The sequence below is a fragment of the Triturus cristatus genome, chromosome 1_2 (genome assembly GCF_964204655.1).
Source record: "Triturus cristatus chromosome 1_2, aTriCri1.1, whole genome shotgun sequence".
Classification (NCBI taxonomy): domain Eukaryota; kingdom Metazoa; phylum Chordata; class Amphibia; order Caudata; family Salamandridae; genus Triturus; species Triturus cristatus.
Genome location: NC_140580.1, coordinates 40,863,290 through 40,890,615, shown reverse-complemented (window position 1 = coordinate 40,890,615; position 27,326 = coordinate 40,863,290). Strand labels below are relative to the sequence as shown.

At 46.9% G+C, this 27,326-nt stretch overlaps 1 pseudogene; it reads right to left on the bottom strand.

The window, feature by feature from the left end:
* Positions 1–27,326, bottom strand: part of LOC146866706 (fish-egg lectin-like) — a 166,826-nt pseudogene that overhangs the window by 80,537 nt on the left and 58,963 nt on the right.

The following is a 27,326-nucleotide window of genomic DNA, read 5'->3' as shown; positions in this document are numbered from 1 at the left end:
TACTCCATCCAGGTCAGGCCTCCTTGTTCGCCCGCATTTCTTTGGTGCTAGCCACTACAGGAAGTGGTGTCCTGTTTCCAGCTGGTGTGCTGACCTTTATCTGATCCTCAAGGTCCCAATGTGATGAATTGAGGTATAACACTGTGGCGAGTTTGTGCTATTTTATGGTACTGGTTACTTACTTTTTTCTACATCACCCTGCGTAGACAAGATCTTCAATGACCAGGATCAGTATTGGGATTTTCCAACATTATTTTTAATGAAACCCCTAGATTCCTATCAACAGGAATGGTCAGCATTACTTCATAGCTACTAGTGTCTTTACTGGGAAAACCGGTGATTTTGCGACTTCTTCTGCAACAGAGCATATGGCAAGGGTTATAGAACAGAATTAAAATGCATTGTTGCTCAAACAAGGAACTTGTACCAGGATCTACATCCTGTGCTGGCCATATTCTCCTATGTCTGGTCAGTTCTCACTGCCTTCAATATTATCGCTCGAGAAGCACTTTGTATAAAAGTTTAGGATCTTACCTTTGTTGTATAAAAGTTTGAGTCCTTACCTTTTCGGGCTGTTCTGCTTTCCTTCGTGTAAGAAAGCGCATTGAGGCTTTGCAGGTTATAGGGATTCGCGAGACACCCACCCAGCTTAATTTATTAATTCATTCCATAGCAGTAACCTTGACTTACACCTACCATCAGTCTGGACCCAGTCTCCGCCCACTAGTTTGTAGATGATGTTTTTGTTCACGCCCCAGACTCCAGCAGCCCCCACTGTGATGTGCTTGAGAGCACCTGGGATCTGAGTCCAGCCGCTACTGTAGAGGGTATAAATGTTGCTGTTTACATTCACTCCGAACACCTGCCCGTTGCCGGCATCGATTTGTTTGAGTGTTCCGGGCCCCTGATCACAGTTCAATTGAACAGTCTGACCTAGAGGTGAGAGTTCAAGAGATAAAAGTTTTAGACCAGGTCAATGCTGGGGATTTTATTGGAACATTTGTGTCATTTATTAATTAACCCTCAATCTATTTTGTGAAGGATCTTTGATTCAGTTTAATGTTCATGGAAATTCCAAGGATGACAACTCTAAGTCCAGTGGTGTGACTCCATGGGCTCCAGGGAGAGGTGGTGTTATGTTTATGGTAACCTGCCCCAGTTTGCAAGTAGGCCACAATGGTTTGGTCAGGGAAGCCAGTTTGGTTAAAATAGGGTTCTGCACAGCCAGGAGTCAGCATTGAGAAGGCTGTTTTGTAGTGTCTCTGGGTAGTGCCCATCCCTCTCTCTCTACCGCCTGACTCCACTGACATGCAGTAGTTCATTTTACTCTTACACACAGAGACGTCCCTTACTCCGAAAGTAAGTTGGGCGAGAAGAAATGTTGGAACCCTGGCTGACTGCTGCTGGTGAATAAAACGAGGAAGCAGATGTAGTGTTGCTGGAAGTTGGGCAACACCATATGTACGCTGCATGAGGGGAGAAACCTGGTACACACCTACAAGCATAAGTGTGGTGGATGCGTCTGGCGTACGGCCAGACTATTGAATACATTGCCCGGTGAGCCAGGTATGGTCAAGTTTAAGACCAAAACCAGTGTGTGGGCGTGGGCGTGGCCAGTTGTCAGCTCATTACATAAGGGCAGAGACTGACCTCTGAACATAAACATTTCCACTCCTCCCCCAACTCACCTGAATCACCTCAGCTCCGCCACACTAGTGCCAAGTTGTTGGTACGGACCAGGGAACTGTTGGAGCGTAGTGGCAGGGGGTTGAGCGGGAGATGGAGGTGAAAGAAAGGGATTGATGGGGTGTTAAAAAATGCACAGCTGATAAGTAAAATATCTTTTAAAAGCAACTTAAAGGTCATCACTGGAACCAAGTTAGAGGGACGCTGCTGTTTGCATAACCTAAAGACTGGGGCCCTGGGCATGTGTCCAGCTCGCCCTTACCAAATGCCAGCCCCTCTTGCACCTACTTTCTCCTAGTTATGTTTGACAATATGTCTTTGGAAAAAAAGAGGACCTCTATGAGAATGAAGGGGGCAGTGATCATACTTTCTCATACCTTCCTTGTTTCACATGTCCATGCGTAACTAGTCAATCAAGTCCCTTTTTTATTTAGAATTCTGGGACTTGCAGTCTTATTTGTCCCAGTATAAACCCAGAACTACAAAAAGGGAACTGGACTAACTAGTCAGGCTTGGAACTGGGAAACTTGTAAAATTCTCCAACTGCATCCTTAATTCAGAACTATGAAGTTTTCCAAGTCATGCTCTTCCAGTTCAGAATTTTTTGCTTTGCATTTTGGGACTTGTAGTCCTCTTTATACTATTATGAATTCAGGACTACAATCCCTGAATGCGAAGCAAAAAACCTGACTGGATGAGCTACTCACTCAAACTGGTGAGCTTTGCTGTTAATTACTTTTCAGAATAACCCGAACATGTTGGATTTCTCCAGAAACGCCTAACAAGTGGTCTGACACTAATGGGTCGATCCCGATCCTGTATTTTTTTTTCCCGTACGACTCATCCGTATTTTTTTCCGTACGAATTGTACAAGTCACGTCCGACCCGTGAAGTACGATTCGTACGGGAAAAAGTACATACGGATCGGCCTGATCTGTACGAATTGTAGCAGGAAAAGTTGTATGAGACGGACCCGGACACTTTTCCGTACGAATCGTAAAAATACAGTCCAAGCGTACAAGTAAGATCCGGACCGGCTTTCCGATTTACGAATCGTACGGAAAACGTCCCGTAAACGGGGAATGACTTGTACATATGCAATGTCGGTGTACGCACCGTACATATGCAATGTTGTTGTAAGCACCAATGTTGCATTACGTACCATACATACGCAATGGCGGTGTACGCACCGTACATACGCAATGTTGTTGTACGCACCAATGTTGTAGTACGCACCGTACATAGCAATGTCGGTGTATGCACCGTACATACGCAATGGCGGTGTACGCACCGTACATAGCAATGGCAGTGTACGCACCGTACATAGCAATGGCGGTGTACGCACCGTACATATGCAATGGCGGTGTACGCACCGTACATAGCAATGGCGGTGTACACACCGTACATAGCAATGTCCGTGTACGCACCGTACATACACAACGCATGGGGGTGTGTGCTTGTACGACTCGTACCCCTGTACCGTACTTAACCACGGACACTCTAAAACAGCACAAGGAGGGTCTATTCGACTCGCACAACACCACAAAACAAGTCTACAGTGCACTAAAAATGGAAATGACTGACCTGGACACATCCAAACAGGCAAACAGAGGGGCAAACCCACAACCACCCCTTATAACACACCCACCAAAAATTCAAACTGAGGCCCACCCACAAATGGACGAATAAAAAGGGCCCACACACACAAACCATGAGCCTTTGCAACAGACTCACTGCAGCTAGAGAGCACACACCAACAACTGCACCCATCCACCTTAACGTATACACCTTCACACAACCTCCTTCACACATACCCCCTCTTCACATTCACACCCACACCATCACATTCAGACCCACACACCCACAACCATACACACCCTCACCCCACACCATGCCCACAGACAAGAATCCAAAGTTCACAAGGGTGGAGCTGGAGATCCTTGTCAATGAAGTAATCAGAGTCGAGCCACAGCTGTTTGGAACATTGGTCAGACAGACCAGCAAAGCTGAAAAATCACGCCTGTGGCAGAGGATCGTCGATAGGGTGAATGCTGTTGCACCCATCAGAAGGACCAGGAATGAATGCCAAGCCAGGTGGTACAATCTGCGGAGGGCAGTCAAGCGCAAAATGAATGATGACTACGCCCAGAGCAACATCACTGGTGGTGGTGCGCCCCGCAGACAAGTACATTTCCATCCCTGGGAGGAGAAAGAGATGGCCCTGCTTCCGCCGGTGGGAGTACATGGACTGCAAGGACTTCCAGAGCCTGGTGAGTACACAAACAACTTAGGTAACATGGGGGTAATGGCATTCACACCCTAACTACACCAAATGCACGCAACTACCCCCAAGTCCACACCGGCCAGAACCACAGTCAAAAATAACGCTAATGCCACTAACATGTGTATGCTCCATTGAGAAAGCAAGGTCATGCTATGTCCCATGCTACATGAAGCAGCAACCCAAGAATGGATGTCCGGTATGCTGGGAGGGTGGGTGGTACAAAACACATTGTTGAACTCCAAATCAGACACAATTGCCCTCATCCCATATGGCCCAGGTACATACCCATGCACCATGCGCAATGCACAGGGATTGGGAAAGTACTGACAAGATAGCTCACACTCGGCCCGGGTGTAGGCAGCACAAGGCCCTCCTGTGACCAGTGCAAACACAAACACCAAGACAACAAGGTCAGATATCTAGGACAGGAGCTCACACTCACTGTCATGGCAGCATGCTCCATGGGGGGACAGCTACATCACCTGGGAGCCCCACTGCCAAATCACACTACACCCACCAGCAGGCCCTGTCAGACACACCCCTTACACAGGCAGACACCCCCGGGACAGGCAATGGATTTACCCACTGTCACAATGGACATGTAACACAACAACACCAATACATAGCCGAAGAAGCATCCAAGCCAAAAATCTACATGTCAAAGACTCAGGAGAACATATCAATCTGTTCCCCGCAACATACCCATCCACAAGTGAACATTGAGGAGAATGCTAGGCACATACAACTACCTGGAGGAACAGTGCCAACTTGAATGTGTATGATACATGCATGTTGCATGAAACAGCATTAACATTGTCTGTCTCTCACACACAGGACAACGTGATGAATCTACCCCCAACAATGGGGTGAAGATTCACAGTCCCTGGCCCGGGAGGAACCTGATCCCACCGGCAGCGACGCCTCTCAACATTCCGCGGATTACCCCAACCGACCTGGACCCTCTGGTGTCCAAGCCCCTGCAGAACCTGGTTCAGGACCATCTGTGCCAACCACCACCCCCATTCCTGCCACATCCCAGGAGACACCGAGGAGCCCTGCCCGCAGTGAACAACTGAGCCAGTCTGACCAGGAGGGACACGGAGTGCCGGGCACCCAGGAGGAGGCAGACAACACTGCCACTGCCATCCCTCAGGGGGTCCCGTTGACCCGATGTGCCCACAACGGCAGGCCAGGCTCGTGTGGGCAGGGGTGGTGGGAGTGGAGGCAGGCGGAGGTGAGAACCTGATCAGCCAGCTGAAGGGACCAGTATGTCACACATACACAACATCATGGAGGCATACCGGCGTGACACCAGGGAGTTCAGCCAGGTAGTGGTGACCCTCACAGAGATCAAGAACCAGCAGGCCGAGCAACACACCAGTCAACAAGAACACCAAGGACGGATGGAGGCAAGACTGTCTGAGCTCCTGGCGGAGCAAAGGGACATAAGCCATTCACTCTGTCGGATCGCCAACAACATGGCCAACCCTCCCTGTGCCACCAGGCGAAGACCACCACCAGCCACAGGGAGGGAGGAGGAGGAGGATTCGTCCGACAGAGCGTCCCAAGCATCGTCAAGGCCTGCATCTGAGGGTCCCCCGAGGAAGGTGGGTCGTCCACAGAAAAGACCGTGAGAGGCAGCGGCACATCCACATCTCCCAGGTCACCTGGCGTGGCACCTGGCCTTCATGTGCGACAGCATCACCTCATTGAGTGACATCATCTGCCACATGGACCAGCTGGTCACAGTCTGACTAATCATGCCAAACACTGTGGTCTGAACTCTGATGACTTCAAATGGCAAGGATCCCATCTCCCCCTGTGAACTTTGGATTCTATGGTCCCTGCATTGCACCTTTTTCAGTGCACAAATCACGCCACAGAGCTATAATTAAGTAATTAATATGTGAAATTTTATGTTGCAGTCATTTAGCATGAGTCCACAACATACGTGTGGGGATATGTTAAGGTATGCCTGAGTGTGGAACTAACTCCAGCCATCCATACACTTGGATCTGAGTCCGGTCGAGGACACACATGTGTCTCAATGTATCACCAAATACAGACATGGAGCCCAATACTCACCCGTGATGGCCTCAAGCTGCTGAGGGGGGGGGGGCTTGCAATACTGCTCAGACAGACCAATTCGGAAGAGTATCATGAAGGTGTAGAGGTCATGGGTCATGTTGATGTGCCCGGGGAGGGAGTCCCAGGTCTGTTTGGCGAGGTGGGAGAACTATCTCCTGCATGCAGTTTTTATGTGGCTGTGATGAATGGTGGCCAGGGCAAGGTGGGCTGCATGGAGTTGGGCCAACGGGGTGTTGGATGACAGACGTCCAAGGTTTGTTTTGGATCTGGGGTTGTGGACTGCCTCCTGAGTGTGGTTGAGGAGTCTGAAGGTGATCCTGCAGCAGACAGTGAGCCATTCTAGCTATCTCAGGTGGACGGTGATGTGGCTGGGGCTGGGGATGTTAAAGATGAGGTGTGCGGATGCACCCTGGATGTGGACAAGTTCTCCTGCAATTTTGCTGTTGTTCTACATAGAGGCCAGTGCTGTAGTTGAGCCAGCTGGTGTCGGGGACCTGGGGGACGGTCTGTTTTGCCTTGTAGTGGATCTATCTGTGGATCATTTGCAGCATGCGGAGGGTGTTGCAGCACGAGGTACAGATGGTGGTGAGTTGCATGGTAATTGTGAGCGATGGGTCCATGATGAACACCAGCTTGCGTGCTTGGCCACTGGGTGCTGTTGCGGTGCCCAGACCAGTGGGACACAAGGAGTTGACCCAGCCGTAAGGGGACAATCCTCAGATGAGGACCTCAGTCCTGTCCAAGTCCAGCCTCAGGTGGCTGATGTTCAGCCATTCGTCAACGGATCTCATGCCTTCTTGAAGTTTGGATCTGGCAATGGCTGGCTCTTTGGTGAGTTTGAGGAGCAGCTGGGTGTCAATGGCATACGAGATGATGATGAGGTCGTGTGCGCATGTGATGGTGGAGAGGGGGGTCATGGAGACATTGAAGATCGTCACGCTGAGAGAAGAGCCCTGGGGCATGTGCCACATGACCCCAGTGTACTACATGCTGCAGGGTGGAGGCCGACTCCCTGGGCCTTGCTGGTGAGCTACTTTTACTGATTTAATCCTGGGCCCTCCTCTGGATACCAGTGTTGGAGATGTGTGAGCTGACAGTGTGGTAGCACATGGTGTACAATGCCGTTGAGAGGTCAAGGGGGGGCTCACCATTGTTGAGCAGGGCAAAGTTGTTGTTGGTGGTGGCAATGATGACGGTTGCAGTGGTGTGATTACTGTGAAATATGGTCTGGTGCCGGTTGCCTGGAGCTGGTTGCGTGGAGGAAATTTATCAGTTGCTTGTTGAGTGTCTTCCGGATTACATTTGCTGGGTAGGGAAGCAGGGTGATGTACCAGGAGATCCTGCGGTACCGCCGTCCGTTGTTTAAGAAGGGCCTGGGTCTCTGCATGCCTCCAGCACCCATGGAATGTGGCTAACTCAAAGGAGACATTCAGGACGCGCTGGACATGGGCTTCAAGGATGGGGAATGATGTGGTTGAGATGTTGTGTGGGAAGGGGCCTGATGGAGAGCCAGAGTGGATGGTGCACATGAGCCAGGTGGTGTACTTGCTGCTGACGGGAGTCCAGAACCTGAGGGGGGTTTGTCCTGCGGATAATAGTGCTGTCTGCCTCTGTGTGCCAAGGCTGTTGTGTGTGGCCATGAGCTAGCAGTGGTACAAAGTTGCAAGGGATGTGATCTGCCTTGCAAGGGTGGGGTGTCTTGGATGGAGATCTGCTGTCAGTTCACTCACAATGCTGATGAGCTCCTTGATGTCGTGTGTTTTGGTGTCTCTGCACTATCTGAAGGATCTCCATTTGTCCTTGCTGATGATATGGTGATGTCTGTGTGTGGTCTTTTCCAGGCCTGTAAGGTAAATGATGGCTCTTTGTGTTGCAAGGTGTGCACAAGAGTCCGGCTAGTTCTGTAGGAGTCCAGTAGGTCTGACTTGTCCCAGGTGCCTTAACTGTTGTTGTGCTTCACAGGAAAGTCCGTCAATGTGGCAAGATTGTTGGATCAGTTGCTGATCCAGTGCGTGAGGCTTCAGGGTGTTGCGTTGGTGTTGTTTTGAGTGTCCCACACAGCTTGTCTGTGGTGACTTACATCAAGCATCTTTGGGGGATCGTTAGCAGGGTGTGTGGCAGTGTGTTGCTTGTCGGAGACGTCGATTAAAATGTTAATGGACCAATGATGGATGGTGGTGCGGTTCTCCTCCAGCCAGAAGTTACTGGGCCCCAGCCACATGTAGCCTGTGGAGGTGAGGGCGTACGTGCAGATATACGTGTTGATGGCTTAGCGCCATTGTGGATGTAGGCCTGGATATCTGTAGATGAGTGTTACTCTGAGGGTTGCCAGGGATTTGCTGCAAACCCGGATTTGTGACTCTGAGGGTGTACTTGTGAATAAATTGCAATTCATCCTCCGTGATTGTTGGTGCCGTCCCTGCGGGTGATCTTGTATCCGTCTGAGATGGCAATGAAGAAGTCGTGTGCTGAGGATACTTATGTCCAGGTTACTGTCATGAAGGTGATGTGTGGGGCTGTTGTGTTGAGGAGGTAACAGAGTCCAATGGCGTGCTGGTGGACGGAGCGGGTGTGGAGTAGGAGGCACATGACCTGGTTGTTCTGACAGGGTCTGGTAGGCTGGGCAGCGCTGTGTAGGCAGTTGGAGTTGCACACTCAGCATGCAAAGGTGTCGTGTGTGCGCTTAGGGTGTTGCAGGGATTCTGCTTATGCACAGAACTATGCACAGGAAACCAGGACCTCAGTGAATTGTGGTGTACCAAAAACTCACCTCAGAACCCAGAACCCCTTATCCGACCAGCATCAGTGTCCCATTCGTTATCCGAGGTTTATCTCGGCGGTCCCAATGTATAGACAACCCAGAACAAGCGACTTAGTGTATTTCTCAGGAATGGTGGGAATCAGAAATACCTGTTCGTAATTATTCTCATATCAGTCCACAACAGAATAAACAGAGACACGGTAAAGTTTAAATAGTTTATTTTATAAACCTCGTGTCCTAAGATGCAGTACTTTGGCTAACATAAGCAGACAAATGATTAGAATCAAAACCATCAGCATAGTTACAATACCATAGAAAATGAAAGGAGTAATCATACTAAAATGACAGTGGATCTCAGCCACCTTTCTTTCGCTAGCAAACTAATATTATTATTGTTAGACTAGTAAAAGGTCTCTAGGCTTGAATGGGGAACCCCATACCGTAAAGATCTTCTCAGTGAGATCACATCACAGGATCAGCTAGGCTCTGCTCCTGGGAAAGCTCTTCTTCCGAATGTAATGAAAAACATGTTACACTGCAATATTAAAAGCACTCGACTTTCAGGTATTTGCAGCTGCATGCGTGTTATGGCTAAATAGTGGGCCGATCAACCTGAACCCAACAACATGCACCGTCCAGCGACCCAGACGGTTTCTTTACACGATGTACAGACCAAGGTCGCTGCTCACTGTTTAGGATATGAACAACAGACAGTTCTCATGTGAAGCAAAGTCGAGCAAGCATTTCTCAATTAATAACATGTAACTGCAGTGTTGTGTGCAAAACCAGCAAAAGCGGCAAGATGGCTTTCTAACATCTAACGCGGTTGTGCTAACTTAGCATTGTACGTATATAGATAGCAATCTTCACTACACCCCCCCCTTGATCGGACCACTAACCAGTAGGGGCGCACTTGCAAGAACGCAGAGTTCAAGTTTGATAGAACGGAACCAAGGGCATGAACTATAAGTCCATATAAGGTAAGTAAAAAAGTTCGAAGAGAAAAAACAAAGAAAAAAATTAAAAAGGATTGAAAAAAAACATTTAAAGGGTAAAAAAAAACATCATTGAAGCACGTATGACGAAATGAAGGTGCAAAAAAGTCAATCCATCAATGTATAAGCACAATAAGTTGCAACAGCTTCCAAGAGGAAATCATTGGAACGTTCTGCAAAATTATCTGCCATCCAGTTCAGCACTGGGAAGGAACATACATGCTCCTCGACCACCGGAGCTTCCAGCACCATTCGAGGACAACTGGCGTGCTCTTCAAGATAACTTCTCGCTAAGAATTCAGTTGCAGCCGTTCCGATGTCCCAATTCCCAAGGACTCCATGTGCTGCTCCACAGGCCATAATCCCGACGCCAGAACAGTCCAACTCATGAGCCACTAAGGGGCTCATCAGCCGATCATAATCCGGGGCAGGAGACACCGAGTTCGACAGACACAAATCCAGAGCCCATTGGAATGGACAATCTAGGCAATGAAAGACGGGCTGTACACAAGTAAAGTAGGGAAACCGGAAGGACAATCCATAGGCTATGCTTAAGGTCGCCAGTGGTAAAGTGCCATAGTATTCAAGCATCCGGTTATGAAGATGTAACAGCCGGGACCTGCTGTCGTGGGACGCAAGTTGTGCATCCATAGCGTAGTGCCCAGATCAACAAAAGTACCCCAGCTACGAGGGCGAGAAGCAAAGGGAGACGTCCGAAGACGCTGGAAAAAATAGAATGAAAAAATGCCGGGGTCACACCAAAAATAGTTTGAAAGGAGGTCACGAGGCCGGAGCCCACAATGTCACAATGGACATGTAACACAACAACACCAATACATAGCCGAAGAAGCATCCAAGCCAAAAATCTACATGTCAAAGACTCAGGAGAACATATCAATCTGTCCCCCGCAACATACCCATCCACAAGTGAACATTGAGGAGAATGCTAGGCACATACAACTACCTGGAGGAACAGTGCCAACTTGAATGTGTATGATACATGCATGTTGCATGAAACAGCATTAACATTGTCTGTCTCTCACACACAGGGCAACGTGATGAATCTACCACCAACAATGGGGGTGAAGATTCACAGTCCCTGGCCCAGGAGGAACCTGATCCCACCGGCAGCGACGCCTCTCAACATTCCGCGGATGACCCCGACCAACCTGGACCCTCTGGTGTCCAAGCCCCTGCAGAACCTGGTTCAGGACCATCTGTGCCAACCACCACCCCCATTCCTGCCACATCCCAGGAGACACCGAGGAGCCCTGCCCGCAGTGAACAACTGAGCCAGTCTGACCAGGAGGGACACGGTGCGCCGGGCACCCAGGAGGAGGCAGACAACACTGCCACTGCCATCCCTCAGGGGTCCCGTAGACCCGATGTGCCTACAACGGCAGGCCAGGCTCGTGTGGGCAGGGGTGGTGGGAGTGGAGGCAGGCGGAGGCGAGAACCTGATCAGCCAGCTGAAGGGACCAGTATGTCACACATACACAACATCATGGAGGCATACCGGCGTGACACCAGGGAGTTCAGCCAGGTAGTGGTGACCCTCACAGAGATCAAGAACCAGCAGGCCGAGCACCACGCCAGTCAACAAGAACACCAAGGACGGATGGAGGCAAGACTGGCAGAGCTCCTGGCGGAGCAAAGGGACATAAGCCATTCACTCGGTCGGATCGCCAACAACATGGCCAACCCTCCCTGTGCCACCAGGCGAAGACCACCACCAGCCACAGGGAGGGAGGAGGAGGAGGATTCGTCCGACGGAGCGTCCCAAGCATGGTCAAGGCCTGCATCTGAGGGTCCCCCGAGGAAGGTGGGTCGTCCACGGAAAAGACCGTGAGAGGCAGCGGCACATCCACATCTCCCAGGTCACCTGGCGTGGCACCTGGCCTTCATGTGCGACAGCATCACCTCATTGACTGACATCATCTGCCACATGGACCTGCTGGTCACAGTCTGACTAATGATGCCAAACACTGTGGTCTGGACTCTGATGACTTCAAATGGCAAGGATCCCATCTCCCCCTGTGAACTTTGGATTCTATGGTCCCTGCATTGCACCTTTTTCAGTGCACAAATCACGCCACAGAGCTATAATTAAGTAATTAATATGTGACATTTTATGTTGCAGTCATTTAGCATGAGTCCACAACATACGTGTGGGGATATGTCAAAGTATGCCTGAGTGTGGAACTAACTCCAGCCATCCATACACTTGGATCTGAGTCCGGTCGAGGACACACATGTGTCTCAATGTATCACCAAATACAGACATGGAGCCCAATACTCACCCGTGATGGCCTCAAGCTGCTGAGGGGGGGCTTGCAATACTGCTCAGACAGACCAATTTGGAAGAGTATCATGAAGGTGTAGAGGTCATGGGTCATGTTGATGTGCCCGGGGAGGGACTCCCAGGTCTGTTTGGCGAGGTGGGAGAACTATCTCCTGCATGCCGTTTTTATGTGGCTGTGATGAATGGTGGCCAGGGCAAGGTGGGCTGCATGGAGTTGGGCCAACGGGGTGTTGGATGACAGACGTCCAAGGTTTGTTTTGGGTCTGGGGTTGTGGACTGCCTCCTGAGTGTGGTTGAGGAGTCTGAAGGTGATCCTGCAGCAGACAGTGAGCCATTCTAGCTATCTCAGGTGGACGGTGATGTGGCTGGGGCTGGGGATGTTGAAGATGAGGTGTGCGGATGCACCCTGGATGTGGACAAGTTCTCCTGCAGTTTTGCTGTGGTCTACATAGAGGCCAGTGCTGTAGTTGAGCCGGCTGGTGTCGGGGACCTGGGGGACGGTCTGTCTTGCCTTGTAGTGGATCTATCTGTGGATCATTTGCAGCATGCGGAGGGTGTTGCAGCACGAGGTACAGATGGTGGTGAGTTGCATGGTAATTGTGAGCGATGGGTCCATGATGAACACCAGCTTGCGTGTGTGGCCACTGGGTGCTGTTGCGGTGCCCAGACCAGTGGGACACAAGGAGTTGACCCAGCCATAAGGGGACAATCCTCAGATGATGACCTTAGTCCTGTCCAAGTCCAGCCTCAGGTGGCTGATGTTCAGCCATTCGTCAACGGATCTCATGCCTTCTCGAAGTTTGGATCTGGCAATGGCTGGCTCTTTGGTGAGTTTGAGGAGCAGCTGGGTGTCAATGGTATACGAGATGATGATGAGGTCGTGTGCGCATGTGATGGTGGAGAGGGGGGTCTGTAGGAGTCCAGTAGGTCTGCCTTGTCCCAGGTGCCTTAACTGTTGTTGTGCTTCACAGGAAAGTCCGTCAATGTGGCAAGATTGTTGGATCAGTTGCTGATCCAGTGCGTGAGGCTTCAGGGTGTTGCGTTGGTGTTGTTTTGAGTGTCCCACACAGCTTGTCTATGGTGACTTACATCAAGCATCTTTGGGGGATCGTTAGCAGGGTGTGTGGCAGTGTGTTGCTTGTCGGAGACGTCGATTAAAATGTTAATGGACCAATGATGGATGGTGGTGTGGTTCTCCTCCAGCCAGAAGTTACTGGGCCCCAGCCACATGTAGCCTGTGGAGGTGAGGGCGTGCGTGCAGATGTACGTGTTGATGGCTTAGCGCAATTGTGGATGTAGGCCTGGATATCTGTAGATGAGTGTTACTCTGAGGGTTTCCAGGGAGTTGCTGCAAATCCGGATTTGTGACTCTGAGGGTGTACTTGTGAATAAATTGCAATTCATCCTCCGGGATTGTTGGTGCCGTCCCTGCGGGTGATCTTGTATCCGTCTGAGATGGCAATGAAGAAGTCGTGTGCTGAGGATACTTATGTCCAGGTTACTGTCATGAAAGTGATGTGTGGGGCTGTTGTGCTGAGGAGTTAACAGAGTCCAATGGCGTGCTGGTGGACGGAGCGGGTGTGGAGTAGGAGGCACATGACTTGGTTGTTCTGACAGGGTCTGGTAGGCTGGGCAGCGCTGTGTAGGCAGTTGGAGTTGCACACTCAGCATGCAAAGGGGTCGTGTGTGCGCTTAGGGTGTTGCAGGGATTCTGCTTATGCACAGAACTATGCACAGAAAACCAGGACCTCAGTGAATTGTGGTGTACCAAAAACTCACCTCAGAACCCAGAACCCCTTATCCGACCAGCATCAGTGTCCCATTCGTTATCCGAGGTTTATCTCGGCGGTCCCAATGTATAGACAACCCAGAACAAGCGACTTAGTGTATTTCTCAGGAATGGTGGGAATCAGAAATACCTGTTCGTAATTATTCTCATATCAGTCCACAACAGAATAAACAGAGACACAGTAAATTTTAAAGAGTTTATTTTATAAACCTCGTGTCCTAAGATGCAGTACTTTGGCTAACATAAGCAGACAAATGATTAGAATCAAAACCATCAGCATAGTTACAATACCATAGAAAATGAAAGGAGTAATCATACTAAAATGATAGTGGAGGGGCGTGGTCTGGCCACGCAGGAAGATGGCCGCCTGACGAGTGAGCTCCGCCGCGGGATGGGCTCTTAACAGAAATATTTTACTCCTTACCTGCTTTGGAGTCCTCTTCACGTGCCCTGTGCTTGCCGGAAGGTGGGGGGCACGATTTGAGCGTGTTCCAGGGATGTGACAGCGCAGTCTTCCTGGTGTTGCTCATCTTGACGAGATTGTGTGGCGCTGCTTACCTGACGCAGCCCGCCTGACGTGCTTCCTTCGGCTGCCTCATCCTCCCCCCTGAAGCCGCGCCTCTGCTACTCATGGAGTGCGCCTGCCCCCTCACGAGGCCGCGCCTTTGTTGCTGTTGAGGAGCACCCGCTTCCTTACGAGGTCGGGCTCCTGTGGATGTCGAGCGCCCGCCTCCTCATGAGGCCGCGCCTTCGCTGCTGCTGTCAGGCGCCTTCCTCATGAAGTCCCGCCCTTGCTATTACTGCTGAATACCTGCCTCCTCATGTAGCCGCGCCTCCTTCAATTTTGTCTGCTTTATTCTCCTCAGCAATATTACCTCACAGGAGTCATGGTTCTTGTTGTGCTGCTGGTCTGCTGCTGGTAGGATTAACTCCTTTTATAACTTTATTGTGGCGCTTTTTGTCATTTACCTCAGTCAGTCATTTTGCGCCACACTCTCTGCAAAGTTAATGTTTTTCCTGCAAGAACAAGTCACGACTGTCACTCAAAACTGAACTTTTCAAATTTTTAAAAAAAAAATTTTTTCATCCTCTTATGAGTGGCCTCATAGTTTCGCCCCTTCGACTGGTGCTGCCTGGAAATGACTCTTTTAATGCAACTTGGGTGACGCATATCATAGCATGTCTTAATTTAATGTCATTATAGTGCTTTAGTCAACCTTTTCAGTCAGGTTGTGTACTCTTTGCTTTGATGTGGCTCATGATTTCCCTGTTCATTCTGCAAATACAACTGTGGTTTATATGCTGTTTCACTCTATTTATGCGTCTTTGAGCATGGCGACAGTTACACTATCTTCATCAATGCTTTAACCCTTTGCTTGTGGTTTTGGGGATAACTAAGCAGGGTTTTCCCCTTCATGTGATGTACTTTTACATTTTAGTGTCTGGAATTGTTGTATTTTTGTGTTTATATACAAGAACTGTCTACCAGCAAGACGCCTTCACGCATTTTCAAAGTTTCTGTCAAATATTTTCCTCAAATGCCTGCCCCTAGGCAAGGAAATAAGTCTTCTAAGCCACTTCTCTTTGCCAAAGCTCTTAAGCAGACCATTAACATGCCAACGAAAGGTACTGCCTCCTCTCCTCCCGCTTTACCCTCGGCTTCGACCTCTAATGGGGGGCAGACATCGGCGGCAACTCTGCAGCGTATTTTACACGAAATATCTGAGGTTAGTCGCCGATTAGATGACATGAAACTCACAATTACATCATTAGCTGAGGAGACTAAATCAATTAAAGCAGAATTCACCAGCTTTCATGCGAAGATTGAATCTCTTGACTCCAGAGTTCAGACGGTGGAGAACCACTTGGACTCCCTTCCCAACAAAGACCGAGACCTCCTATTCTTCCGTAGCAAACTTATTGATTTGGAAGACAGAAGCAGGAGGGATAATGTTCGTTTCTTTGGTTTTCCAGAGCGTATTGAAGGGCAGAGTTCCAGTGCATTTCTGTGTCGTATACTTCCTCAGATGACTGGTATTTCTTTTACCCCACCTCTGGAGATACAGCGGGCTCATAGAATTGGTCCTCCTCGTGGTGATCCTGCCGCGCGCCCACGGCCGATCATTGCTTGTTTTCTCCGACATGACCAAACTAGACAACTACTGTCTGCTGCTCGACTTCAAGGTTCCTTCTCTTTTGAAGGCCATCGCATTCATATGGCAGCTGATTTCTCCAAGGAAACCAATGAACGGCGGAAGGCCTTTCTCTCCATGCGACCTCAGTTACGTCAATTAGATATCAAATATGGCCTATTTGAACCTGCACATTTTCGTGTTACCAAAGATGGAGTCTCCAAGGACTTTTTTGATCCAGAACATCTTCAGCAATTTTTGGACTGCCTTCAACCTCAAGATATGGAGGTTCTCGCTGCATCCTCACAGCCAATTCCGTCCCAATCACTCCTTAAATCTTCTACTTCAATGTCAGAACGTAACAGGCGCCCTCCTAGTAGCCCTAGACCTCGGGGCAGGGACCTCGAACGACTTCATCGCTCACAAGAAGATAGGAAGTCTGCAATACAATCGGTCTCGGCAGCCACATTCCCAGAAGACTTACAAAGAGACAAGTCCCGCTCTCCTCTTAAAACCCCTTCGGATGCGGACTGAATAATACTTCCTCCTGTGGAAAAAGTTACTTCCTGACCTATTGGCAGCTTATGGTGGACTTTTGGTCCTTGCGAGCCTTGTTTCTATTGTTAAATCATTATTATATTTTTGGCATTTTTCGCTGTTCTTATAATATCTGATTGCCTTTTTTTCACCTCTTTTCTCACTAGCTTCTTATCTTATCTCTTTTCCTTTTCACTTTGCCTTCTGCTATATCTCTGCCTTATAATGCTATTCTTTTTTCTCCCTGCATTTCTTACTTTTCATGTTACAATTTTATTGCATATTCTTAACTGGTTTTGCAGCTACTCGGGTGCATTGGCGCCTAATTGTTTGATTATAGTTGTATTATTTTATTTGCTCGTATGCATATTGGTATAGGCTTTTTGATCTGTGTATGATATGTTTTATACACTTAAGGTTACCTCACATTTAATTACTGTAAGATTTCTCCTCTTATGTAGTGTCGCTTCTCAACCTTTATTTGGCTTTCTCTACCTTCTTCTGTTCTCTTTTAAATTGCTCTTTCGGGTTTCCCTTCTATATTATCAATGCTTTCTTAATTGTTTCTCTCTTTCTGTGGGGTCTTTTCCCGCGGCGGCGCTCTAGTGCGCCCAGACCCGCGGGTAACAGTTTTACGGTTTCTTGTTCTTTACTCGCTACTATTCTATAGTTTCTTTATTACTGTACTATTTTCTAAATTTTACCTCCTTTCGTCTTTATCTTTTTATTGTTTTCTTTATACATTTCATCTAGATTAGAAGTACTGCTTCCACTTATTTTCTTTCTGTTTCCCCTTCCTTTTGTCATTTCTCTCCCTTTTTTCTTTGTCTGGTTCAACACGTTGTTTTGTGCTTTATTTTCTTCCTTCAGATTTTTGCTCTATTCTACTATGACACAGGCACATTCTCTTAATGCGATCACTTGGAATGTACATGGCCTCACCCATTACATAAAGCGGAAGAAAGTACTCTCCTATCTCCAGACCAAACATGTAGATGTGGCCTTGCTTCAGGAGACCCATTTGGATGCTCTAGAATCAGATAAACTTTGCAGAGACTGGGTGGGCAAGGTTATCCATAATAGCGTCCAGCAAGACGATTCCTCAGATACAGGCCCCCTCCGCAAATGTGGAGTAGCAATCCTCCTTCGCAAATCCCTCCCGGTCACTGTCTCTAAAACATGGTCAGATGTAAATGGCCGTTATGTATTTGCCAAACTTAAAATTGGAGAGTCTCACATCTGTGTAGGGTCTGTTTATGCCCCTACGGGTACCAAAAAAACATTCTTTCTTCAATTATCCCGTTTGCTGCTTGAAATTAATGCATCACAATATTTGATTGGCGGAGACTGGAATGTAACGCAAGATTCCATTCTAGACAAAACTGGCCCATTAGATAGGGGCAATGCGTCAGACAGAGCCTTGTTGGGGGACATCATATCAGATATTGGACTGGTTGACCATTGGCGTTTCAGCCATCCAACGGATAAGGAATATACTTTCTTTTCATCGGCCCATGGTACATTTTCTCGTCTTGATTACTTCCTTATTTCTCATAGCACAGTTCAATTCGTTACAGACTCCTGCATCCTGGAAGCGGCCTTGTCTGATCACTCTCCGGTTCTCCTCTCCCTTGATCTGGGTCTTTCTCGGCCTGGACGTAAACCATGGCGAATGAACATCCAACGCCACAGGACTCCTGCTGGTAAGTCCCAACTGCAATCTCACCTTCAAAATTATCTTTCAACTAATCAGGGGTCTGTCACCTCCAGCAGGACTCTCTGGGCTGCGGCGAAGGCTACTTTGAGGGGGCAATTAATGCGCGATGCAGCAATGGCTAATAAACAAAATGCAAGGAGACAAAGTGAGCTCGAATCTGACATACAAACTTATTCTCGTTTATACACCATATCTCCGTCTCTACAAAACCGTAAATTACTTGAGCAAGCTCGAATGGCCTTAAATAGCCTTTTTACATCTAAAGCAGAATACGCTTTACAGAAAATGAAAGGCCGGCATTACGAGCAAGGGGAAAAGGCGGGAAGGTTATTAGCCGCGCAGCTGCGTCAGAGGGAGGCGTCCATGGCCATTCCGGCCATTAGATCTACGCAAGGTCACCTGTGCACGAAACCTCAAGACATTGTTAATGAGTTCGCCTCCTTTTACGAATCTCTTTACACCTCCGATAATAGAATGGACTCGGATAAAATGACAGCATTTCTTGCAAAAGTGCATCTTCCTTCTCTTTCGGCGGAGGGCAGAGCCATCCTAGAGGGTGAAATAACCAGAGATGAGGTTTCTAGTGCGATTACTGCCCTGCCTTACCACAAGGCCCCTGGTGAAGATGGATTTCCCCCTGAGTTCTATCGCTGGGCAGGTCACAATATTATTGATACCCTGCATGCCGCATTCCAGGAGGCGGATAGTTCATCTTCACTAGGACCTCTTTCTAACAAGGCTATTATTGTTGTGCTTCCAAAGCCAGGTAAGGACCCCCAGCTCTGCAGTAGCTATCGCCCCATCTCTCTATTGAACTCTGATATTAAAATCTTGGCCAGCATTCTTGCTTCGCGTTTGCGTAAAGTCTTGCCTTCCTTGATACACCATTCTCAAGTAGGCTTTGTACCGGGTCGTTCCTCTCGGAACCATCTGCGTTCTCTGGCCCATGCACTATGGTCGGCTCAACATCTTAAGGATGATGCGTTAGCCCTTTCACTTGACGCAGAAAAGGCGTTCGACCGCATCGAATGGAACTATCTCTTCAAGGTCATGGATAGATTTGGTTTAGGCACGAAATTTATTGATAAGGTACGCTTATTATACGATCACCCTTCTGCTCAGGTAAATTGTGGTGGGTTTCTATCAGACACCTTTACCATTAAGAGAGGGACACGTCAAGGATGTCCACTATCCCCTCTTTTGTTTCTTCTGGCTATGGAGCCCTTGGCCGCCACCATTCGTCAATCTGATGAGGTCTCTGGTGTCCCCCTTCCAATTGGACATTCTAAAATATACTTATATGCTGATGATATCCTACTCACCCTTACTCGTCTTCCCCGGTCGATTCCTTCTCTTCTTCACATTATTAATGATTTCTCCTCTTTTTCAGGTTATAAGATTAATTGGGACAAGAGTGAGGCTTTGCCCATCTCTAACGGTACCACAAAAGCAGCCATTTTTGGATTCCCTTTTCATTGGCAGCCTTCACGCCTTAAATACTTGGGTGTCCTCGTTAATAAAGGATTGCAAGACATGGTTGCAGATAATTTATCTCCTCTTATATCCCAAATGCAACGGGATTTTGACAAATGGAAGGCTTTGGGCCTTTCTCTTTGGGGCAGAACTCAGGCGGTTAAAATGGTTACCCTTCCGAGATTTATATACATTCTAGGTATGCTTCCTTTGCAGATCCCTCTATCCTTACTTCGATCAATAGATGCCCAGATTAAAACTTTCATCTGGGGTACTATGAAGCCTCGCCTTGCTATCACTAAGTTGAAGGCTCACCAGTTATCTGGCGGAATTGGCCTTCCATCTATTGAACACTACTCTTTGGCGTTACATATTTCCCAAATCTCGTATTTTTTACCTGGCATCAAAGATTTACCACAATGGGTTCAAATAGAAAGACATCTCCTATCCTCAGAATCAAACCTTTCTCCTCTGTATGGTACTGGCTCTAGTCGTTTTGACCCAAAAAACCCGATACTATCTGCCATGCATAAATCCTGGCAGAGAAGTCATAGATTATTAGGCTCAAACTCAAGAATCCATGCTAAGGCTCCCTTGTGGAATAATTCGGGGATCCGTATTAATGGTCGTATGTTATCCTGGCCTGAATGGCGAGCTGCAGGTATTCTCTATCCGGATCAACTTCTGCATGATGGGGATTTTAAGTCATTCTCTCAGCTCAGGGTAGAATTTGATCTTCCCCTTCATCATTCTTCCAAATATCTTCAACTCCAACAATGTTTGAAGACCCATATGGGAACATCACCATGGCTCCTGCAGGATTCCCCTATATTATCCTATTTGCACATTTGGGGGAAACTTAAGGGTGTTACTTCTGGTATATACAAAATTTTTCATCTCATCTTTTTTCTAAATCTCTTTCACATGATCTCCAGCGTAAATGGCAATCTCGTCTCTCAATTTCCTTTTCCGATACTGAGTGGGATTTGATTCTAGAGAATTTAAATAAGGGAGCCCGTGAATCAAGGCTCAAATTTTGTCTTTTTAAAATTCTGCACGATTGGCACTGGTCTCCTGTCAAATTACACCAAGCTGGTCTTCTCTCTCATTCTAACTGTTGGAGATGCTCCAATTCAGGTTGTGATATTACTCATATCATTTGTGAATGTCCTAGTATCCAACCCTATTGGACTTTTATCGGTGTTACCTTGAAATCCACTATGCCCCTAACATTGCCACTTACATCTACTAACATTCTCCTACATGACTTACGTCATTCCCCAAAGCTCACGAAGCCACAACTCCGTCTTTTTCATACTTCAATTGCTACTGCCAAAATATGTATACTGCGTCATTGGAAATCAACTTTGCCTCCATCACAGGAGGACTGGTTGGTGGCAATGATGCAAACTGCCTCCCATGAACGTACAATCTATAATCTTCAGGATCAAAACGACACTTTTCTTCGAATATGGTCTCCATTTCTTAAACCAAATGCTGCTGATTCTCCGGCCTCCACTTCTACTCAAACACACTAATCAGCTTTCACTTTTCTGTCCTTTGTTTTTTCTCTTCTCTTTGTTCCCCCCCAATCCTTTGCTTCCTCCGTTGTGGTATTCTTCTGCTTCTATTTAATTATTTTTCCTTTGTTTTATTTCTTTATATTTCCAGCACTCTTTATTCTACTATGTTTTTCTCCTCTCTCTTTTCCCTATAGCTCACTCTTATTACATGTCATTCTGGGTTTTGATCTCATCGTTGCATTAATTTGTATTTATCTATTTAAACGCATATTTATATCGTATTTATTTATTAATATCTTATTCCATGATTCCTTCTAACATTAATTTATTCTCTTTTATTTATTATTGCATATGCTCTAATGTATTTGTCTTATAAAATTCAATAAAAAATTTCAACACAAAAAAAATAAAATGATAGTGGATCTCAGCCACCTTCCTTTCGCTAGCAAACTAATATTATTATTGTTAGACTAGTAAAAGGTCTCTAGGCTTGAATGGGGAACCCCATACCGTAAAGATCAGCTCAGTGAGATCACATCACAGGATCAGCTAGGCTCTGCTCCTGGGAAAGCTCTTCTTCCGAATGTAATGAAAAACATGTAACACTGCAATATTAAAAGCACCCGACTTTCAGGTATTTGCAGCTGTGTGCGTGTTATGGCTAAATAGTGGGCCGATCAACCTGAACCCAACAACATGCACCGTCTAGCGACCCAGACTGTTTCTTTACACGATGTACAGACCAAGGTCGCTGCTCACTGTTTAGGATGTGAACAACAGACAGTTCTCATGTGAAGCAAAGTCGAGCAAGCATTTCTCAATTAATAACATGTAACTGCAGTGTTGTGTGCAAAAGCAGCAAAAGCGGCAAGATGGCTTTCTAACATCTAACGCGGTTGTGCTAACTTAGCATTGTACGTATATAGATAGCAATCTTCACTACACCCCCCCTTGATCGGACCACTAACCAGTAGGGGCGCACTTGCAAGAACGCAGAGTTCAAGTTTGATAGAACGGAACCAAGGGCATGAACTATAAGTCCATGTAAGGTAAGTGAAAAAGTTTGAAGAGAAAAACAAAGAAAAAAATTAAAAAGGATTGAAAAAAACCATTTAAAGGGTAAAAAAAACACCATTGAAGGACGTATGACGAAATGAAGGTGCAAAAAAGTCAATCCATCAATCTATAAGCACAATAAGTTGCAACAGCTTCCAAGAGGAAATCATTGGAACGTTCTGCAAAATTATCTGCCATCCAGTTCAGCACTGGGAAGGAACATGCATGCTCCTCGACCACCGGAGCTTCCAGCACCATTCGAGGACAACTGGCGTGCTCTTCAAGATAACTTCTCGCTAAGAATTCAGTTGCAGCCGTTCCGATGTCCCAATTCCCAAGGACTCCATGTGCTGCTCCACAGGCCATAATCCCGACGCCAGAAAAGTCCAACTCATGAGCCACTAAGGGGCTCATCAGCCGATCATAATCCGGGGCAGGAGACACCGAGTTCGACAGACACAAATCCAGAGCCCATTGGAATGGACAATATAGGCAATGAAAGACGGGCTGTACACAAGTAAAGTAGGGAAACCGGAAGGACAATCCATAGGCTATGCTTAAGGTCGCCAGTGGTAAAGTGCCATAGTATTCAAGCATCCGGTTACGAAGATGTAACAGCTGGGACCTGCTGTCGTGGGATGCAAGTTGTGCATCCATAGCGTAGTGCGCAGATCAACAAAAGTTCCCAGCTATGAGGGCGAGAAGCAAAGGAAGACCTCCGAAGACGCTGGAAAAAATAGAATGAAAAAATGCCTGGATCACACCAAAAATAGTTTGAAAGGAGGTCACGAGGCCGGAGCCCACAATTTTAAAAAAATGAGCCAGGCCACTTGTTGACGAGGCATTAAAGATAGTCTGAATCAGGGTCCCAAAATGAAGTGGGAAATCAGTATTCAAAAGCGCTTGCACCTCAGTGCGCGTGTTTGCTACGTGAAGGACAAATGTTTTCCGGGATGAAGTCAACGCAACTTCTTTTTGAGACAATAGAGCCCTTATTCTGCTCATCTTATTGAACTCTGCCTTCAAGGTTGGAATGGAAGGCCATATGGATACATCGAGCCGTCCATGCGGGGGTGGGAAAAGGATGTTATTACAGCAAACCACTCTCTGTGATACAGTCACTATGTAGGGAATTCTCACTAACATCCCACAGCAAGCTTCATTATTTAATAACAAATAGCTACTGTTAGCAAGCAGCATAAAAGACGGTGTTATAACTGGCACAGGGATCCCTTTCAGGACGCAAGCTAAATTAGGAGCGTGCACATTACATGCACCATGCAATTGAATGTGCCTACACACAACAGAGTGATCCGGAGTGGAAGTGCACTCTTCACCTTTCAAGTATACCTCTTTTCCGTCTCTCACACATCTCTACGTGAATGGGAGTGACCAAACTTCGTGCAGGAAGGCAGTACCAAGCTGTTCATATCTGCCAAGGGCATAATGTTTCATGCACGAACTGAACTTGAACAGGGGGAATGGTAATGTTATCAACCCGTGAATAAGCCACACAGCAGAGTTTAATTCAGCAACAGAGAAAGGTAAAGGTTCTAACTTTTCAATGTGCAGTAAGGAGTATGTAGCATCTTTCATGGACATGAACTGTTGTTTAGCAGTTAAATTATAAGGAAGGAACAAAGATGAAGTATACATGTAATCCCAAGGGACTTTCCCAGCCTTTAACGTTTGCAACGTCCATGCAAACTGCATAATAGAACGCAATTGATTTTTACCATGATACAATACAGACAAATCATCCTGCACAATGTCTACCACTGATGAAACAATATTATCTAAGGTATAAATTCTGGAAGACAGGGTGTTAATGCTATTATCTATTACAGCCAATACTTTCTCCATATTGGCTTGGTCAATAGCTCGTAATCTGGATGCAGCCTCAATCTGTGAAAGCTTCCATACTTCGTTGTAAATAGCATACACCCATCTCTTGGACCTGCCAACCGCAGGACCCTTAACATAATCATTCAAATCTATTTTGTTGTTTAATCGTGATAAATGAAGTTTGACAGATGCTAAAGTTGAATGTTGCAGCCAAGATTGGCATAACTGCCCTACTGAGTAGGTAGTTACAGTGTGAGAAGATTCAAAAAGGGGGGTCTACACGAACTTGTGTATACCCCGGCGCTAAATCCAGAAACCGATGTTGACAGGAATCCGAACTCGTCTGCCACACCAACCACCCTTCTGGATTTAATTCAGAAATATTGAAGGATGTGTTGGAAACGTATGTCTGCAACGTAGCAAGGGACAGATCTGTATGATTACCCAAATTTGGATAAGCACCCAGACCCGGAATGGAGGGAGAATTTAATTTTTTAGAAGTAGCCAATCCAAAACAGGTTGTCTGGAAAATTGACGAATTTAAAAATAACATGTGATTCGGGATAAGACAGGCACGATGCAAAGCTTCTGTTCCCTGTACCTGCCACGGTCTAGAACCCCAAACCGATTTAAGATCGATAGTAGCTTTCCACAGATCATATCCTCCAATTGCCAACTCGTCCATAAAGGACTTGGATTACAACAATTTGGTGTGTATCAGTCTAACTTTAGAAGCAGACTCAGGCGCAACCTTAAAATAAAAGGAGGCCGGATTTGACACACTGAAATCAGAAAAATATGTGAATTTGTCCACTAACGTGGTGGAGCTGCCCAGCCTAGGGGCGGGACAGTGTTCCCATTGTGTAAAATTTACAAAATTTCTAAACGTATTTGCTTTGTGTAGGAAATGCGTGCCATAATGTTGATAGCAGAATTGCTCATCATAATTAGCAGTATCCAAATACAAATCCTCAGCATCAAATGCAGCATAATATTTCAAATCAGAAAACAGTGCTTCTATGGCTTGAACATCCCAGTCATCCGAGTGGATGTTCTGCTTAACTACATCACCCATAGAAACACGAAATACATTCGGCACATTAATTACTTCAGTGGGGCCATGAATTTGAAATTTTACAGCATCCCAAGCGATCCCATCACGTACAGGCCAGGCAGTGATGTTCACAAAAGTCTGGTCCCTCTTCATGATATGTGATGAGGAGTGGGGGGCCAAAGTTCCATCAATTAGTCGAATTGTAGATCTTTCTTTCAGGTAGTGTCCATTGATAAGTCTAAAAAACACTACCACAAAGCCAATGGACATAAACAAAAAAATACATATGAGCACCAGCCAAATGTAAGTCCAAGGAGGAATTAAAAAATGTCTTTTGAACCAGGCCACAAAAATCGAAACTTTGGACGGGGCAATGGAAGTCATTGAATCATTGTCAAAAGAGTATTGTGACTGGGTAATTGTGGTGGATTGTAAAACAGGCAATGGAACATCCGCAGGATAAGCATACTCAATATCTTCAGTTAGACCACCTGGCTTCGGTGGCAATAAAGGACCAGTAACTGTATGCATCTCGACGGCAACATCAGGCAAGGTGTTAGAAGCTGGGGCCACAACAGAATTTCTCAGCATCGAAGGGCAAGAAACTACCGGTGTCATACTAAGAAGAATCGGCCACTCGCTGTAGCTTGACATTGTCAATAGAGATGTACCTGTTATCCTTTCGACCAGGAAGTGGAGGTAAAATGACTGTTCGTGTACCCTGTACTCCAAGCACTAGAACTGGTGCACGATAAGAGGGGCCAAACTCCTTCTTGTTCTCCACCTTCTCACGGACCAGATCACCAACTCGAGGTAGCCAGCCGACTACCGGAATCTGAAGCGCAGCATCAGATGTGGAGGGTGCGTGTTCCTTCGCTAGACTGTCTCTGGCTTCTTGAAGATTCTGCAATACAGCACAGTGATCATCTACGTCAAAGTGTGCGGCCGACGCCACCATGTCTAGACCATCAAGGTCCGGGACAAACATTCATGTGCCAAAGAGCATCATGTATGGGGTCCGCCTACCCAGAGACCTTCTAGGGAGATTATTAAGTGCACGTTGCACGTCATATAAGTGGGATAGCCAGTTCCGGCCAGTACTTAAAACCCTGGCTGTCAAAGATTGCTTTAAGTCACAGTTCATTCGCTCCACTATACTATTACCCTCAGGTCGGTATGGAGACGAAAATTTGACTTGGACCCCCAAATTTCTCATGACATCTTTGTACGCCTTAGAGGCGAACGCAGGGCCCTGATCAGAATGAAAGGTACCACATGCAAAACTTCCAACAAAGACACGCAAATCCTTTATGACAGTACGGGCATCAGCACTCCTTTGTGGCCACACCCACAGAAAACGTGTGCACGAATCCACTGCAACCAATTTGTATTTGTACGCAGTATCAGAGGTAAATGGACCACAATAATCTAAATAAACACAACCTAGTGGTTTATTAGATATGTACAACTGAGTTTGTGGTGGGCGCGCCGCAGTTGAAGGTTTTATCTGCTGGCAAATGTCACAATTAAGAACATAAGCTCGGGCTTGTTTATATAAACCACACCACCAGTAACGTTGTTGCAACAGAGATACAGTAGCTGCAACGCCGGCATGCGCAGACGCCATGCCCTCGTGAGCTGCTAATATCAAAGATGGTCTGCAGTCCGCGTTGGGAATCAATCTGTCACCAACGTCATTAATCCTCACTAATGGGACGTTATCAGGACTTAAGCGATAATGGTAACGAGAAGGGAAACCTCTTGGAAATTTTGTTCCCTCCTCTGTAGGAGCAATAGCTGCCAAGATGTCATCATCGATCTTACTTTTGGATCTTGTAACTGCTGCTACTAAGTATGTTGCCACTGCTGTTTTTGCTGCCTCGTCAGCCAGGCTGTTGCCGACAGCATGGACACCAACTCGTTGGTGTCCAAGAGTGTGAATAACATTCACGAGAGGCAGATTTCCTTAAATTCTGCCACTCGAACCCAAAGCGTTTTATGCTTAATCGTGCTACCTTTGGAATCATAGAAAACCGATAAGGGGTTCTGGCTCGTATGGCAGCAAGGCCAAACCAATTATGATA